The following is a 19,283-nucleotide window of genomic DNA, read 5'->3' as shown; positions in this document are numbered from 1 at the left end:
AATTTATGCTGTTACCTGTCCCAGGATGGAATTTTGCAATTTGCCCATTCAGGCCCCAGATCCTGCACTACCCTACCCTTTGTATCCACTGTGCTGACCTGCAGGTCCGAGTGAGCTCAAAGACCCGCAATTCTTCCCTTTGGGAGTCTGACCCGTGATATAAAGTAACCAGCCTGCCTGCTTAAAGAAAAGTGATGCTTGTTTTGCAGCAGGGACAAAGCTTTTATAGCAGAAATGCTTTTACAACATTTTAAACATGTGTCCTTATCTAAATCCCTACCATCCCCTGATGGTTGTGTAGGCAGGCCTAGCTTCTTCAGACATCACAGTGAGGCCTTGTATCACCATTTGATTCCCCCCCCCCCCCCAGGGTGACCAGATGTCCCGCTTTTATAGAGACAGTCCTGAGTTTGGGGGCTTTTTCTTACATAGGCTCCCATTACCCCCCACCTCCTGTCCCGATTTTTCACATTGCTGTCTGGTCACTCTATTCCCTGCAAACAACTACTATTCTTCTCTTGGGAGACATTCCCATTTCATCCTGCCAGAGCTCTTTTGGCCTTCGGTGTTTGTGGGCCTTTTCCTGTCCTGGTCCAAACCGGTGTTCTAGGATGACTAGACAGGATGCAAAATTATCAAAGCAAATAGTCCTGCCATTGTCCCTTAAGACCCATTAAGTGTTTGCAGACAGGTGGCTATCTTAGCCATTCATCTCCTTGTGTTTCCAGACAGCCTTTTGCTGAGTTAAACCAATAAAATTGTACAGAAAACAGTTACCATAACCCAATGATTGGCACATACCGCTACACATTTAATCGCCTGTTCTGGTTTCTGGATGTTAATTTCACCAGCTTGGAAGGCTTTCTGGAGAATATGATGCCATGAATCACTACAAATTGGTACCACCAATGCTCCAATTGTAACAAAGGATTATACACAATACAAAGCAGAGGCATGAACTGAATGTCTAATTGTAGCATTAGGCTACCTATCAAAGAACTGTAAATCCAAACAGTAGAGAGAGCAATAAATTGTCGCATAATAATGATGGCATAGTATTGGGCACTTACGTGGCACCTTACATGATCAAAGCACGGCTAATTTATATTTACCCACACTGTGATAGTGGGTCAGTATTAACCGTATTCTACAGATAGACACTGAGACAAAAAGATGAAGTGACGTGGCCAATGCCATGCAATAGCCAGTGACAGAACTAAGATTATAATTCAGGACTTCCTGACTCCAGCCTGTGATCAGTTATCCCACCCTTACTTTCATTGTACTCTAATGGCAGTACAGTACCTTACTTTGTTTACGTCCATGGGTTTACTACCTAGTAAATGAAGTACACCTAATGGGGAATATCCACTCCTACTGCAGAGAGCCAACCCAAGGTCTTTGTAACATTGATACCCCCTTTAGACACTCAAAATAGATCTTAAATTGTACTTCATCTTGGTGCTTGTCTCTGTGTGGGCATGTATTTTACAGACACCTCCAAGGGAATGTAAAATAGTTGGGTTTTGGCCAAGCTGATGATAAATGCCACCAGGAACACACCTTCTAAGGTTCATACATTGAGGGAGTCTAGTATGTGAAATAGAATAAGGCACCTTGAATTGGTAAAGGATCAGGGGACAGCGTGTTAGTCTGTATCCACAAAAACAAGGAGTCTGGTGGCACCTTAAAGACTAACAGATTTATTTGGGCATAAGCTTATTTCGAAAGCTTATGCCCAAATAAATCTGTTAGTCTTTAAGGTGCCACCGGACTCCTTGTTTTTTAATTGGTAAAGTTTGTTCTAAATCTAGTTCTAGATGGGGCTGGCTATTGGCTGAAGCTGGCTAGTGTTTCTGTAAGTGATGTTCAAAGTAACTCCAACCACAGGATATGTATGTGTTTAAAAGCACAGATTTTGATAGATGTTTTATAGTTTTTACAACGTTCAAAGATACACACACTGAAAGGTTGTTCTCAAAGTTCATAGGAGACTTATTAAAATACCACTGCAAAACTGTTGCAGAGATTTATCTTCCTCTGATGGACTCCGTGCTGCATGGTCCCTGCCAGGCTCATAAAAAGAGGTGTGCATCAGATGGCACGAAGTGTCATGTATTTAAATAGTTCTGGAGAAGAGGATATTCCCAGACTGCCCGCCCACACTGTGCTATGCTATCAGTAGATTCAGTTTATTTCTTTATAAGCATTATCCAGCAAAGTGCAGACTCAGATAAGTTTGCTAGCCCAGTGGTGTTACCTCTGTTCTTGATGATTATTAGGATAAAGTGCTGGTACACTGGAGTTTATCACAGATTGGAAATGTACCACGTCATTTGAATGACTTTCTTTCAAAAGTGATGTTTGATCAAATGCTTCTTGTCAGTGAAATGTGCCCAAGTATGTTTTAAAAACACTTTTCACCCTTCTTGGTAAGTATGGTCTGTAATAACTTCATTATTGTTTGACACTTTAAACATTGAGGTCCAAATACCACCCAATTCTTGTGAAAATTTCAGGGGTTTAGTGATGAGCTGCCAACATTTTAGCCATGAATACCTGAGACAGTACTTTCTGCGAAATGTGGTCTGAGAGCGATTGTTCTCAATGCAGCTATAAAGATTGATTGTTAGTGTTTGTAGCCAATGGTTTTGTTTCAGTTTTGTGTTTTTCTACAACAAGGATATAGTAGTGGCAACAGGCTATATTGAATTGTCTGGCTTTTCAACAACATATATCAAGATAATGGAACTGGAGTCAGAGGACCCATGTTTTCTAGAGGGACAGTTCCTCAGGGACACCAGGAAATGTGGGGAGTTCAGCTGGAAGTAACACAGATGCATAGTCAGCGCAGTACACAGGGTTTAATAAAGTTTCATTTGTTAAGTTTAACCCGCATTTAGCTTCCTTTGTTGCCAATGGAACATGGTGTGTCTGAGCTGTGAGCTGTCTGCAGTGCCGTAGCTGGCAGCATGAGCCATGGAGCTTGGTCTGAAGCCCCCGGGTACTCTGGATTTTGCAGATACAAACCTAGTCCAATGATGGACCTACCAGGGCATGCAGGAGGATAACAGCAGAAAAGTAAAACTTTTTATTTAATCTTATTGAGGAACAAGGCAGTGAAGTATGTACCACTCTGAAGCTCACCACTGCCTCAGGCTTCACAGAAGTCCTAGGAGAACTGGATACTACTGCTCCCCAAAGTAGAATGATACTGTGGAGTGACACAGGTTTTTCACTAGATGCCAATCCAAAGGGGAGAGGATAGATGCCTTTGTTAATACCTTAAGCACACAGGCTGCTGCATGCAATTTTGGAGTCTTGGCAGACTCCCTAATTTGGGACAGGATACTCTGCGGGGCTGGCTTGACCATGAGGCGAAATGAGATGGCCGCCTCAGGTGCCAGACTGTGGGGGACGCCACTAGGACCCAGCGTGTAGAAAATTGTGTCTGCTGCTGGTGCATATGTATTCTCTCTGCTCTACAGGCACAGAGATGGTGGAGTGCTGTGCTGGAGGAAGGAGGGCACAAGAGACATAACAGGCAGGCAGGTGAAAAGGTGAGAGGGAATAACAGAAAGCAGCAGGAGCTGCAGGGAGAGAGAGGAGGAGGAGCCTCTTTTCTATCTCTCTAGACAGGGGCGGCTCTACAGTTTTGGCCGCCCCAAGCAGTCATGCGCGGGAGGCGCCCCGGAGCCGCGGGAGCAGCGGACCTCCCGCGGGCATGACTGCAGAGGGTCCGCTGGTCCCGCGTGGCCCGGCTGGACCCCCCGCGGCTGCGGACGGTTCGCGGATCCCGCGGCTCGCAGCTGCGCGGTCATGCCTGCGGGCGGTCCAGCCAAGCCGCGGGACGAGCGCTCCTCCGCAGTCATGCCTGCGGCAGGTCCGGTCATCCCGGGGCTCCGGTGGACCTCCCGCAGGCATGACTGCGGCAGGTCCGCCGGCGCAGCCTGCCGCCCCCTAGATTTGGCCGCCCAAGGCACCAGCTTGTTTTGCTGGTGCCTAGAGCCGCCCCTGTCTCTAGAACCCCCAGAAGCCTGGACTGATTAACACCAGATTCTCAGGGAGCTTCCTGTTTCCTGTTGCTTCCCTGAACCCACCTGAGGAGAACAGGCAGTCAACTGAAGTAGTAGGAGCCAGTTAGGCCCTTAAGACGCTGATATCTTCCCTCACTCAGGCCCTGCTACCCGCCTGCTTATTTGTTTAGTTCCTTAAGTCTAGATGATCCAGGACTGTGGACCCACTTGAGCAGTAGCGTGAGGGACTTTCTTGTACTGCATGGGCCACAGCAAGTGAAAAACTTCATGTTCTCCAAAGGCAATGAAAATAGAAGTTTCCATCCAACACAGTACTGGCATGAAATCCACAGTGGTGACAAAGTGGAGAGGCCATGGCTTATGCTTTCAAAAACCCAGAATGCTGCATACTGGGGATAGAAGATAGAGAATAAGATGGAGAATATCTTATTGCCCTTATATAAATCCATGGTACGCCCACAACTTGAATACTACGTACAGATGTGGCCTCCTCATCTCAAAAAAGATACACTGGCATTAGAAAAGCTTCAGAGAAGGGCAACTAAAATGATTAGGGGTTTGGAACGGGTTCCATATGAGGAGAGATTAAAGAGGCTAGGACTTTTCAGCTTGGAAAAGAGGAGACTAAGGGGGGATATGATAGAGGTATATAAAATCATGAGTGATGTGGAGAAAGTGAATAAGGAAAAGTTATTTACTTGTTCCCATAATATAAGAACTAGGGGCCACCAAATGAAATTAATGGGCAGCAGGTTTAAAACAAATAAAAGGAAGTTCTTCTTCACACAGTGCACAGTCAACCTGTGGAATTCCTTGCCTGAGGAGGTTGTGAAGGCTAGGGCTATAACAGGGTTTAAAAGAGAACTAGATAAATTCATGGAGGTTAAGTCCATTAATGGCTATTAGCCAGGATGGATAAGGAATGGTGTCCCTAGCCTCTGTTTGTCAGAGGGTGGTGATGGATGGCAGGAGAGAGATCACTTGATCATTACCTGTTAGGTTGACTCCCTATGGGGCACCTAGCATTGGCCACTTTAGGTAGAGAGGATACTGGGCTGGATGGACCTTTGGTCTGACCCAGTATGGCCATTCTTATGTTCTTATACCATTTTTGTTGCAAATTTCTCCAGTCTAATGTTCCAGCCACACAGAGTTCTACAGGAACAAAGGATTGGAAAAATCTGGCATGCCATGAGAAGGCAACAAATCACCAGAGAGCATTCCATAGGTGAAAAGAGCTTGAGATGAGACTAAGGTTAAAGGCCACCATTGATGATCAGCATCAAGAGAAGATTGCATCAGAGTCTCTTTACTGGAACAATGTTTCAAAAAGGCTCGTTGCCATTGTGAGAATGCTTGCTACCCAAAACCTAGCACTGTGTGGCACTTCAGATCATCTGTTTGTGCTGAACAATGGAAACTTCCTTAAAATTGTGGAGCTGATGGCTGAGTTTGATGCTGTACTCCAGGAGCATCTAAGAAGAGTCACCATCCAAGAAACGTGTACACACCAATAACTTGGAAAAACAATTCAAAATGAGATCATACAGTTACTGGCAACAAAAATCAAACAGAAGATTGTAACAGATCTGAAGTCAGCAAGATGTTATTCTGGACTGCACACCTGACATCAGCCATATGGAACAAATGACCTTAATGGTGTGTTTTGTAACAACAGAACCTAGTGAAAATGTCCCTGTAATGGTGACTGTCAGAGCATTTTCTAGAATTTATTGACATTGATGATACTACAGGTGCTAGTATGACAAATGTGCTTCTTAAAAAGCTGGAAGATACAGGAATTGCGATAGCTGACATGAGAAGTCCGGGCTACAATAATGGTGCCAACATGAGAGGAAAGAACAGAGGAGTGCAGACACAGATCCGAGAGTTGAACCCTCAAGCCTTTTTTGTCCCATGCAGTTCTCATTCATTGAACTTGGTGGTCAGTGATGCAGCATCAGCTTCTAGTGGGGCTGCTGAATTTTTTAATGTAATTCAGAGCATCTATGTATTTTTCTCTGCATCAACTCATCGATGGCAAATTGTGAAGCAACACCTGGCAACATCCTCTCTGACACTGAAACCACTGAGTGCCACACAATGGGAAAGTTGAGTGGAGGCGATAAAGCCTATTAAACACCAAATTGGGAAGATAGATGATACCATTGTTGCAATTATGGAGGATAATGCTATGACAGGACCTGTTTGTGGGAGAACAGTGGCAGAGGGAAATGGAATCACCAGAAACATACATCACTTCAAATTTCTATGTGGCTTAGTGTTGTGGCATGACATACTGTTTGAAATAAATATTGTAAGCAAGAGACTCCAAGGTGTTGACCTTGATATATCTGGAGCAATGGAACAACTGGACAAAGCAAAGTCATACCTACAGTCTTACTAGTCAGATGAGGGATTTCAAAACATTCTCAAGAGTGCACAGAAGTTGGCAGAGGAACTTCACACTGAAGCTATTTTCCCACCCATTCAAGACTACAAGAGTCACCGAAGAAGACGACCTTTTGATTACAAGGCACAGGATAATCCCATAAGAGACCCCAAACAACAATTCAAAGTTGAATTCTTTAACCAGGCGCTAGATTGTGCAATACAGTCAGTTGAAGAACATTTCATGCAGCTCAAGGAACACAGCAGTATATATGGGATGTCGTATGATATTCCAAAACTCCTCATTATACCTGAAGAAGACCTACACCAGCAATGCAGGGCACTAGAGACTGTGTTGACACATGATGACATGCACGATATTGATGCAAGTGATTTAGGTGATGAACTGAAAGCCTTTTCAAGATACATTTCAGCAGGATCAACTCCAAAGGCTGTTTTGGAATATGTGTGCACAAATAAGATGACCACCCTCTTTCCAAATGCTTTTGTTGCACTGCGCATACTTCTAACACTTCTTGTAACAGTTGCCAGTGGAGAACGCAGCTTCTCCAAGCTGAAGTTAATAAAAACACACCTACACTCCACAATGACACAGGAGAGGCTAGTCGGCCTTGCAACCAGCTCAGTAGAGCATGAGCTGGCCCAGACTGTGGACCTTCAGCAGGAAGCAGTTCAAATCTTTGCAATCAAGAAGGCACAGAAAGCACCACTCTGATTATTCAAACAGATAAAAATGCCAGTGTTTACTATGCAGACAAGAAAAGTTACATTTGCTGTTCAGGCGTTTGAAAGTTAAATGTTACTTAAAATTTTTGAACAAGGCATTTTCAGTTGTTAGTTCTCCTTTATTGGGGTAGGTAGCAGAGCAGTGCCATGAGAGGAGTAGAACAGGAAGAAGGCAGAATTGAGACCTTTCAAGGTTTTGGCACAAGTGAGGGAGCATGGGGGCGTCATTTGAGCTCCTTGCCTCAGGCGCCAAAATGTTGTGGGCCGGCCCTGATACTCTGTGGCACTTGGGATCGCTGCCTGTGGAAGCAGCTGCACTAGGAAGGTGATCTCACATTAGACAGCTGCTTAGACATGGGGTGTGCAGCAGAAAACTAGGGCTTTCATCCTTTCTCTTCAGAAGGCGCAACGCCCCCAAGAAGAACATGCACGTAGACAACAGTAAAGGAGAGCTGGTGGCCAGGTTTCCATACCCCATAATGAGAGGCACTTACTGTGGGAGACAGCATGAGCAAGTAAAGGAGAAGTGTCCTGCATGAAGACAGCATTGCAAGGAATGTGGCAAGTTAAACTATGTCATCAATGTCTGCAAGAGCAGAAGAATGTCTCAAAGATTCAGTCTGACTTGTACAAGAGGGGGATGGCACATCCGACAGAGGTGATGTCATTCTCCTGGAGTCCAAGCCCATATCAAGTTCAGGCTATGGGGACAGGAAAGGTAATGAGAGATAACACCAACCTCCTTGCGTACAACAACGTTAATAGGGAAATGCTCTGTGCAACTTGAGGTGGATGGTAAGGCCTCCTGCAATGTGATTCTTTGTGGTGAATTGGATTCAAACACATCCATTACAAAGAGCAGGTCCAATCTAATAATGCAGATGGTACCACAGACCCCTTTTGAGGGATACAGCCATACAAGCCATGGATCTGATCAGGTGGCAGTATCAGAATTGTATAGCTACAGTGCAAGAAGCAAAAGGGAATTCCTATGGACAACAGAGGCAATTTAAAAAGCTTAGGGTGACGTTTTCACAGGCAATGGGTACCTTGAAGGAAAGCTGAGACTGGAAGTGGACTCCACAATGGAACCTGTGTAGCTACCACGGAGAAAAATACTGCTTAATCCAGTAGGCAAGAAGCTCAGAAGCCTGCAGAGCAGGGGTACTGTAGCACCTAGAGAGGCCAGTACAGCCTGGGGTAAGCAGCCTAGTGGTGGTAAAGAAACCATCAGGAAAAATAAACACAGCCATATAGACTCAGTCACTGAACTGGGCACTAAAAATGCTTCTTTTCACTGCTCACAGTTGATGACATCTTGCCAGAACTTTCCAAAATCAGAATCTTTACACTCTGCAATGGGAAGAACCGGTTTAGGCCCAGAAAACTGGATAAAGAGCCCAGCATGCTGACAAACTTTGCCACACCATTGGGTCACTAGTGATGCCTACGCATGCTATTGGGCATCAGCTCAGCAGTAGAGGTATTATAGTGAAGACAACCAAGTGCCGCAAGGACTGTCTGGGGTGAAAATAATTGCATATGATTCCTCATTAGAGGTGAAGAGAGCAATGATACAGAAACTGAACAAGACCATGACGGAAAATTGCAGTTAGAGAAAAGGACATCCAAAAACAGGCAGTCCAGAGTGATACTAGCAGGGTGGCCAGAAAACAAAAGCTTGCCGGCACTGATAGGAGCAAAACTATATTTGCAAATTAAAGATGAGCTGAGTGTGCAGATGTCCTGGCCTCATTATAGAAGAGTGTCATGCAAAGAATATATGCCTCGCACCTGAACACATGCCTTAGATGGGCTCAAAGGTGTGTTTAGTGGCTGGGTTATATATGAATATATATATATATATATTGGTTATATATGAATATATAACTCCCCTTCGTGACGGAAGGGTGTGACACCTGTCAGATATGTGATAATCGCCAGCAGAAAGACTGTTACCACATGAGCTGCCCACCTGACCATTGGGAAAAAAGATGGGAGTGGACTTATTTACCTGCAAGGAAAAGCAGTACTTGATTAGTGGACTACTGTTTGAATTTTGGGGATTTGATACCTTGCCTGATAAAGAAGCAAGTCAGTGATTGTCAAAATGAGGGCCCACTTTGTAAGAGATGGTATTCCACACACTCCATTCACAGACAACGGACAGATGCCAGTTTGCCTTGAAGTCAAGGAATTTGCCCACACATGGGAGTTTGACCACCCTTCCTCCACAGCAAAAGGATAAAGTGGAATCAACTGTGAAAACTGCTAAGAGACGGTTACACAAAGCTGTTTCTTCTGGTGCAGATCTTTTGTTCTCATTTTTGGCTCACAGCAGTGTCAAAATAGTTCACCATATGTAGTGATGGGACAAAGGACTGAAACCCTGCTACCAAATGAGGGGAGACCTGTTGTAGTCAGAAGGACTGAATGAGTCGTGAGGGGTGAAGTGACATCCAGGTTGTACAAGGGACAAGTGATCCAAAGGAACACGAGGCACTTACGAACCAGCAGACACAACATCAAAGAGAGTCTACAGAGAGATGGAGATCATCACAGACCAGAGAGACAGAGAACCATCCTGAAGCCAACCCCACAGAGAGGGAGGAGACTCTGCAGAGAGAGCTTGCTGGACTTGGAATCAGGTCACTCCTGATATTGTCACTTGTATAGACTATACTATATACAAGATTTCGTAACCAGCTGAGTCTGCAGTAAATGTAAGATGAGTCTTCCCTGAGCTAGAGTCTGATTGGGCCACATGCAGTGTTGAGTCACTCCCGTGCTAGGCTCCAGCCAATCCACAACTCAGGAGCTGGTCTGGTGACTCTCAGAGCAGGTGTATAAGCCTCACAGGAGGGACAGCATCTCAGCCTGCTCAATGTCATTCCAGGGCTTGAACAGACTCCCAAGCCTTAGCCTTCTCCAGCCTTGCTCTTGTTCCAGTCCTGTTCCTAGTCCTACTTTGGCCTCTATTCCAATCCTGCTTTGGAGTCCTGATTCTGGCAGTGACATATGTCTTTGACCACTAGACCTAACCATCCCCATCACTGTTTCTGACAGTAAAGATGAATCCAACTCAGCTATGTGCTAGCAACCTCTGTCAAAAGGGACACAGGGAGGGGGTCTTGGCATCAGTTATGTTTTTGCTGTTAAAATATTTGGAAATATGGAAGATGTATCATGATGAATGGAAGCAGGGTCAGGGGGCCCACACTCTGGAAGAACTGTTATTAAGGGGACTCCAGATAAACAGGGTACGTGGAGAGTTAGACTGGAAGCAACACAGCCACATGGAGAGATCAGAGCACAGGATTTAATAAAGTTCCATTTGCTCAACTTTATTTGCAGAAAATGAAGCTGTCTGCAAGTTAAGTTTCATGAAGCAGTTTAAGTTCTATTTAGAAGTGTTGAAGGAGAATGCGAAGCCTTTAAGGTGGGAGATTCTGGTTGATCCAAGTGTGTAAAGAAAAGGCTGATCATCAGCAGTGAAGGGGCTTGTGTTTTTGTTGGACTGAAGTAGCAATGCAATGGTGAAATGTTTAACCCAGCAGTGATCCTTATACAGAAAATTTAAAGCTCAGTCAGTGTTTGAAGAGAATCATATAAGCTCTTAAGAGGGATCTATTGTTTTCTCATTTCCTTACCTTTAAAGATTGCTGGTTTTACACCATATTTATTATTGAGTCTGAGTTGCCATTTCATCGCACAATATATTTTAATCTAGGATTACTGTAAACCTGAGACCCCAGGCAAAATTTAATTTAAATACCGGCACATTGTGTTTGTGCATAAAGCACAATTAGTACATCTTACCTCACTTCAAGTGTAGCTGAGCAGTTATTTATGTATGTTTCATTGCACACAATGAATTTCATTGAGCATGCTGTTTTCACATGTGCACACCATTAATTTCATCACGTTTTATACCTTTTTGGAAACTGCTGCCATCTATAGTTAATGCAAATCGTCCCTTAGCAATCAAACTATTATGAATGACTTTGTCCGGCTAATGCATACTGACTGTGAGAATTGTGAGAAACCTAGCGTCATGTGGAATCTTCTTATTCTGCGCCAATGTTCTCCTTCTTGATGAACTGAAAGCAAAGGCTAAGAACAGAAAATATAGCTAATAGCTAATCCTGGAAAGGCTTTATCCAATTCAGTAATAAACACTCATGTCATTATACCCTGGGCCAGCATAATAAATGCTTTAGTTGCCTATTGCCAACAGGATCCTACCATTGCATCCATAATAGAATGGCTGCCTGCAGCTTGAAGGAGCAGATGGGAAGGTTCACTCTGGAATCTCAGAGGTGATAATACCAGACAATGTAACTGTTTGGTTTAATTATTATTCTAATATCCCATTGGTGGAGAATGTGAAGAGTACAGTAATTTAGATATTTCTGTGAGTAAACCTATTAAGCCTATGGTTTGTATTTCTGTTCTGGGTCTTTTATGGGCTACCTTTTCAGAAACGATGCCTCATACTTGCACAGATAAAATGCCCAATTGAATACTTTCAGCATGTTATGGAGCACTACGTGAGCCCAAAACCAATTTGGTATGAGGGCTTAGAGCTGTGGCCCTCTGTTGAAGTGTACAGAAATAGCATCTGAGTTTAGAGGCATAATGGCTCCTTCAGTTCTAACTAGCTTGAAAGTACTGTAGTCCAGTGGTTTTCAAATTTTTTTTCTGGAGACCCCGTTGAAGAAAATTGTTGATGCTCACAACCCAACGGAGCTGGGGATGAGGAGTGTGGGAGGGGCAGAGGGTTGGGGTGCAAGGGTGAGGCTCTGCAGGGTGGGGCCAGGAATGAGGGGTTCAGGATGTGGGAGGGTTCTCTGGGCTGGGGCGGGGGGTTGGGATGAAGGAGTGGGGTCAGGGCTCTGGTCTGGGGGTGGAGGCTCTGGGTTGGGGCTGGGGATGTGGGGCAGGAAGGGGCACCAAGTTTGGGGGGGTTCAGGATTGGGGCATGGGATTGGGGCACAGGGTTGGGGCCCGGGGCTTACCTTGGGCGGCTCCTGGTCAGCAGCACAGCGGAGGTGCTAAGGCATCTCCTGGCACTGCGGACCGTGCTGCGCCCGGACGTAGTCAGCAGCAGGTCCAGCTCCTAGGTGGAGGCATGCAAGGGGGCAGCGCACAGAGCGCTGTGGCCTCCCCGCCTAAGAGCCAGACTTGCTGCTGGCTGCTTCCGGGGTGCAGCACGGTGTCAGAACAGGTAGGGACTACATTCCGTGACCCTGTACTGGGTCGTGACCCGCAGTTTGAAAACCACTGCTGTAGTCTCCCAGGAGCTTGCAACAGCTGCTTGAAATCTGCACTCAGTTTTTGTTTAGTCATCAAAATTGGTCTTCATGGGTTTCTCAGGTACCTGTGTACAGATCAGCTTGACCTTGCTGCATCTGCTAGAGAACAAGAACTTTTACTCATCTGGATGTATCTTTTTAACACTGGACTGTGTGTCAGTCAATATATATTGAGCATTGTGAACTTATTCTTTTAGGTCCAGAGTTTGAAAGGTATGTAGGCACCGACAGATGCAGATAGGCACTTTACTGGTATTTTCAAAACTACCTAAGCAGATTAGGTGCCTAATTCCCATTGACTTTGGTAACACTTTCACTTTTAAAATAAGTGTGAATGAGTGCATGCTCTTTCTTTCTCTCTCACTTCCTCTCAGAGTATTTGTGTATGTAAAGTAATGCACCCTTTTTTCCAGTTCAAAAACCATCACAATTTGAGAAAGTGGAGGCGGGAAGGGACACTTTTCATACTTTGTTCCTGTTTTCAAATTGGCAAAAAGTGGGAAAACAAGATAGTATGCGGGGTTGGGGAACTACTTCCTTATCCTTTCCAACTGTTTTCCCACTGTTGCCAGCTGGAAAACAGACAGAAAATGTGAGGAAGTGGCAGGAAACTTGAGCATTTAGCTGCTCCCATTGATGTCACTGTGGTTGTTCAGCACCTTTTGAAAATCAGGTCAACGATGATTTGGATGACCTCTGGTGGTAATTCAGCAAATAATGCCTATTGAATTATACTACCCATAATACCTAACTGAAGAATAGGGATGTCTGTGTTTGGGGAAATAAAAAGAAAATCGAATCTCATTGTTCTAGCGAGGTAATTCTCAGATCAGTATATAATTCAAACAGAACGGAGGGTAGGATCCAGTAACAAAGTAAAAACTGGCTTGTGTGGCAGGTAGATTTCAAATGCTTCTAAAGTCAGGAGTGTACATGCCCAAAGATTTGATCTGGAACCATCCCTTATAAATGGTCAAAGCAGTAGGTGGCTTGAAAAATACATGGTGACAAGTCTCATGTATGCAGTCCCAAAGTTGTAGTATTTTCAAATTTGGGGATTTTACTGACTTTTGAAAGTCCAGTTGACACCTTTGCTGGCAGTCTCAGTGGAGAGGCTAACAAGTGAATGGGAATGGACAGTGAGCTACTTTAACCTTGTTCTTTCCAGGCCAAGGGCTGTCCAATGCCTGGTAGAGGGTTGCACTGCGGGTGCATATGCTCTACCAGTTTTATAGCTAAGCAGAAGATTTCAGTCTCAAGGACTGTCTGTCCAGCATTGATTATACAAATATACTGAGTTATACAGAGAATATTAATGTAGCCTCTGCACAAGGATGATATGAGAATAAAGTGTCTTTTCTTTCGGAGGGTAAATAACCCAACTCCATTTATGAGCAATAAAGTAATGGAGAAAATATTTAAAAACCTCCAAACAACCCTCTCCCCCATATATGTACATTTCCCTTTTGGAAAAGGACATCAATTCAGACTTACAACATGAAAAACAGAGTGCGGGGGAATGACCAAAAACTGAGGTAATATAGAATGACAGCTACTACAGAGGTCTTTCTGGCAAGAAAAGGACAAACTCATAACTTAGATCTGAAGTTGATTCAGGCCGAACCAGGAGGTTAGAGAAATTGAAATCTCATGGTTAGACAGGAGATTAAGCTGAGTCATGACACAAAATTAATTGAAACTGAAATGTTTTTATTTCAATGAACTTTTTTTTAAATGGCTTCAACAAGAGAGCAACTCTCTAGCCTAGTGGTTAGGGTATTGGTCTGAGGGAGCCAGGTTCAAGTCCCTCCTCTATCTGAATCTGAGTGTTCTGGGATGAAAATCTGCTCTGAATCATGCAGAAGAGTAAAGATTTAAACCTGGGTCTTCCACATCCCCAGCCAGTGTCCTAATCTCTCTTTCTCTCAGACATTTCAACATCTTTTCCCAAAGTGAGAACAAGCATTTTGGTGTAATTCTGTGTTCTTCCAGAACAACCAACAGATTTTGGGTTTGTTCCAATGCAGAGTGACAACAACTTTCAAAATCTGGAAAGCTGCCGTGAAACAGCATTGCCATCTTTATGTCAACTCTACTTTTTAGTCATGCCAATGAGATGTAGTTGAATTGAACCAACTCCTGTTGACTGCAATAGGTTTTGGATCAGAATCGTAAAAAAACTCAGTATTTATTTCTTGGAGCTGACTCTAGGGGACAAGAGTGAGCAGGACAAGAGTGAGCAGACTGCAGGGTTTAAAATTCTAAGAGAAATTTAATGGTTCAGTGTTTGTTTAAAGCCACAAGTGATTCATTTTTAATGCCGAATTGGTTGAAGTTTCTTCTCTTCCCTGCTATCAATTTATTTTTATTCTCTTTTGTTTAAGATTGGATTAGTGTTTGAGGCAGAGGTGCAGAACAAAGTATGGCAAGTTTGCCATATGCTTCTTTGCCATGTGAGCTAGGGAATTTATGGATCTAATCTACCCTAAAAGGTTTATTTCTTCATAGGCAGCAGCATTATATTTTTAATTTTTTTAATCTACAGTGCAATTTGACACATGTGCGTGGAATAAGAGATACATTCATAACCAGAAAAGCAGATGGAATTTCACTTAATGGTTGTAAGAGGTAATTCTGAAGAATGACTGTATTGCTGATTCATCAGTGCTTTGCCAACTTGAAAATGAGTCAGGGCTTGCTTCCTAAATTGTCAGATGACTGAATCATGATGTTGTTATATTAATTCAAAATGTTAGTCACCTTAACAATCTCTGAGATTATGAAGAAATAATTATGGTCCCTTCTTTTTATAGGACTGGAAGGAACAAAACTCCTGGATTCAAACACCACTGAACTGAAGGGGTGTTCAAACTCAAAGAACACATCTGGATCTGAATTTCACTAGTGGGACTATGTGATCATCTACTGTAAATCAAAAGAACACTTCAATGGAGCTGTGATGGTTTACACCAGCTGAAGATCTGAATCTGAGTTCCTACCTACTTTTGACTTACATTTCCTCTATTGCTTTTTTTATTTTATTAGTATATATGGATCTTTCATCTCCCTTTCTGGTTGCAGCTAACATTATTATTATTATTATTATTTATTTAATTTATTTTGGTGGGGAAGAGTGAAATTTACAATTCAAATTATGACTTCTTTTTTTAAGTAAGACAGATAGACTTGATGAGCCTGTTTTTACAGTTGGCTAGCGGAGATGGATCTCTTAGCTCATGCAGTAAAGACTCTTGTGTTTAGATCCAGATGTACCAGGATTAAACCCCCACTGCTGATAAGCCATCCATGGCCATGGAAATACATAAGAAAAATTCATAAGTCACATAGGGCAAAAGCCAAGCAGTCCCTCCATAGTGGTAAGGTAAATACAATGGGGTCACTGCAGCACAAGCACATTGGGGAACATAGAAGACATGAAGGGGGATTCTGCACAGGCTGGAGCTGAGCTTCATGGTGGCTATCCCTATATCTCTATAGGTTGGGATGAAGATCCAACCACTGGTCTCAAGTACCAAGTAAGGATGAGGTTGTGGGAAGGAAGGGTCAGCAGGTAGAAAGCACTACTACTGTCTGCAAGTTGTTCTAATAGCCATGCAGTCTGACTTCCTTGAACAGATTCTCCTTATGTGTTGTCTGGTGTTCCCACAACCTGTACCCAATAAGGAGCTACTAAGAAGCATTTCATTATTTAAAAGGAATGGGGCAGATACTGACTGATGCAAAGCCCCCTTTGGGCTTCCTCTGGCCCTACAGAGTTGTTACAAATGGATGTAGTTCAGAGAAGCCTAAATTACACTGGGGATGTGGGCAGCACAGAATCAGCCTCAGGGCCAGGGAGCTGCAAATAGCTCGGTGATCCCAGCAAACAGTTTGTGTCTATTGGGCCTCATCCAATGCATTTTGGAGCAGATGGAAAGTCTCCTGTTGATTTAAATGGGCATTGGACCAGCATTGATGATTTAGCCCTATGGTTTCAAGTAATAACAGACACAAGGGCCCTTCGTTTTCAGTTTTTGCTGAAAAATGCCCAATTTTACAAAATCCATTATTGGGTTTTTATTGGGTTTTTTTTTTTTAAACCTGAATATTGGACCACTCAAGTACATAAAAATACTGAGTATGTTAAGAAAATCCTATAAATTACATGAGAGAGAAGTATTTGTTAATAAATTAATCTAAGTGTAAATGCGAGGCTGTCAAAGCAAGGCAACACAGTGGAAGACCTACACAGCATATGTGCATGTGCTGTTAATGTACAGTTCATGAAATAAACTGCAGTATTAAGCTGCTTTTCCTTTCAATACTTGTACCTGTCTCTATTTGTTGCTTTCTTCTGTCTTCCTCGCAAAGGGCTTTGGATCAGGCCCTATGTTCATGAAAAGTAGATGACTGTGGTCATGGCCTGATGCCACAGGTATGTCGCAACTTTTCTCTCAGCCCGGGGAGGAGAGAGGATTCCATTTCTCTTCAACTCCCTGCAACACTCATCCATCCTCTAAACTCTTCTCTTCACTTTCTCCTTCCAGAACACACCCGCAGGACAGGGTATATACTAATCCTAAGTATGTAGACAATGACAATGCTAACAGGGCTCTTTCTAATACCAACTCCTTTGAATAGGCCACTTACAAATCTATAAAACACACAAATGGGGGGGGGGAAAGCCCAGAACTGTAATGAAGTAATGATGATCGCTATTGATAAATATGAAACCAAAAATAGTTGCATTTGTTAATGGCAACTCAATGGAGCGCTAATGTGCTAGAAGTACAGAAACTCATTAACACAGTCCCCCCCTCACGCAGATAGTTTTTGTTACTAATGAAAATATAGAGCAATCATTAGAACTGGAGTTGAGATTCATCACCAAAACCCTTAAGGGTGAAAGAAGCTCTTGGATAACACTTTAAAAGAAGCAAAAACAAAATTTTGCACATTAAGAATAAAAATGAGTTTATTTCTCCTCACCTAACAAATATTTGCAATAAACATGATAGAACATATCTCACTAACGAAGTAGCCCATAAACTTTTAAGGGGGTTTTGTATGTATATAAGTGGACTGGCACACTATTTATTTCTAAGTATTGCTATTTATTTCAGAAGTGTGGAAGACCACCATACTTTAGGGAGGTATTTTGATGCATGCTGCTTTTCAGGTATGTGGCATCCTTTCAAAAATGGCTTTTTCTCTGCTTTAAAATGCAAACATTTTATTACATTTTCGTTTTGTCTGTAATATGAATAATCTTCTGACTTTATTGTTCTTAATTACCAGTGCATCATAAACTAGAGTGCATCTCAGAGTACATGAGGCTATCCTATTCCATTAAGAATGAAGGCAATGGAAAAAACTGCCAGTGGCGATTGGATCAGGAGATGCCATATCTCTGACACCTTATTAGCGAGAGAGATCAAAACAGCATCTTAGAGGCCTCAACTGAAATTAGGGCCCCAAAGCACTAGAAGCTGTACAAAAATGCAGGGTCTGCATGCACTGCAGCTGGCACCTTATATAGACACCTGTTACCCCTCCTGCCCTCCCCCCCGGTCCTGATTTTTCACACTTGCTGTCTGGTCACCCTAGCTCATATGGCTCCCCCTTAAAATTGGTGGGTCTCTTCATAGATGTAGTGGTCTGCTAGTATGGAACATTTTGCAGAGTCAGGGTTTAAGGTGGGGGTATAGTTCTTTTGAAAGTGAGTATTAGCATATTTACAAGCAAAGTAGGTGAATTGACACTACCCAGCACCCCCATGAGATATGCAGTGCATTCCAATATATTAGACATTGTCTTTATTGTTAAAGCAGGATATGAGATCAAATATGCAAATGAGGTTACATTATTATGAACCTTGACAGCTATTTGTCATAATGTAATGAAAAATATAATTGAAATGCAAATACAAAACTATATAAAATACATTAACATTTAGACCTGATCTTAAACATGGACAAGCAAAGTAGCCCAACAGATATGTGCATTGCTGTCATGGAAAGTTTTCACTATGTAACGGTCATGATCTCTGAGGATGCTGCTGGTGGCTACCTGCCACTTTTTGAGCATGTGCAAAGGGCAGCTCATATATCCTTGTGGTGGGAAAGTTTCACAGTGCAGCTTCAGAAGTTTTTTTGGGTGAACTCCTTGTTGCTGCAGTGAGCTGCTAGGAAAGAATTTTGTGTTGCTTTTTGGCTACATGTCTGCAGTATGGGCCAAATCCTTGCTCAGGTCCTTGCTCAGGACCTCATCCTGATCTGATGCCAGTATCAGGAAAGTACTTCAGTTTGTGATGGATTCTTTCATTGAACTTGATGGGACTTGAGCATATGCTTAAAGTTGAGCATATGCATAAGTGCTATTTTGACTAAGAATGGACTTCAGTGATTTCCTGGGTTGGAGCCTAAACTGGGAGGAATTCTATTGAAATCAGTCAGTGAAGTTACACTGTTTTGAAGATGGGATGAGATCAGAATTAAGTCATAAACAAGTAGTGTGGTTTTAACCAGAATTTTCAGTTACTGATATTTTAGGGGACAGTATGAACAAATAATGCATGGAAAGGGACTTTGAGCTTGTCTCAAATGGAAAGACTTTTTTACAGTATAATCTAAGATGTGAAACGAAACCAATATAATTCCACTGGTATAAGAGACCCTTTATTCTGATGTGAGTGCTTTTTGCAGTATAGTTTATGTTGCTTGCAAAGAGGATTAAGCTAAACCAAACAAACAAACCAAAAGCCCCTAACTCAGACAAACCCAGCCGTTATTCT

The 19,283-nt window shown here is 43.0% G+C and overlaps 1 long non-coding RNA gene across 1 annotated transcript in view; it reads left to right on the top strand.

Moving 5' to 3' along the window:
* LOC120408726 overlaps positions 1 to 15,531 on the top strand; it is a 73,864-nt gene extending 58,333 nt beyond the window's left edge. The window contains exon 3 of the long non-coding RNA XR_005600915.1: positions 15,304 to 15,531. This is a non-coding gene — a long non-coding RNA (uncharacterized LOC120408726). The remainder of the gene's footprint in view (positions 1 to 15,303) is intronic.
* The last annotated feature ends 3,752 nt before the right edge of the window (positions 15,532 to 19,283 follow it).

Source organism: Mauremys reevesii, linkage group 6 (assembly GCF_016161935.1).
Source record: "Mauremys reevesii isolate NIE-2019 linkage group 6, ASM1616193v1, whole genome shotgun sequence".
NCBI classification, from domain to species: domain Eukaryota; kingdom Metazoa; phylum Chordata; order Testudines; family Geoemydidae; genus Mauremys; species Mauremys reevesii.
This window is presented reverse-complemented; position numbering and strand designations above follow the sequence as displayed.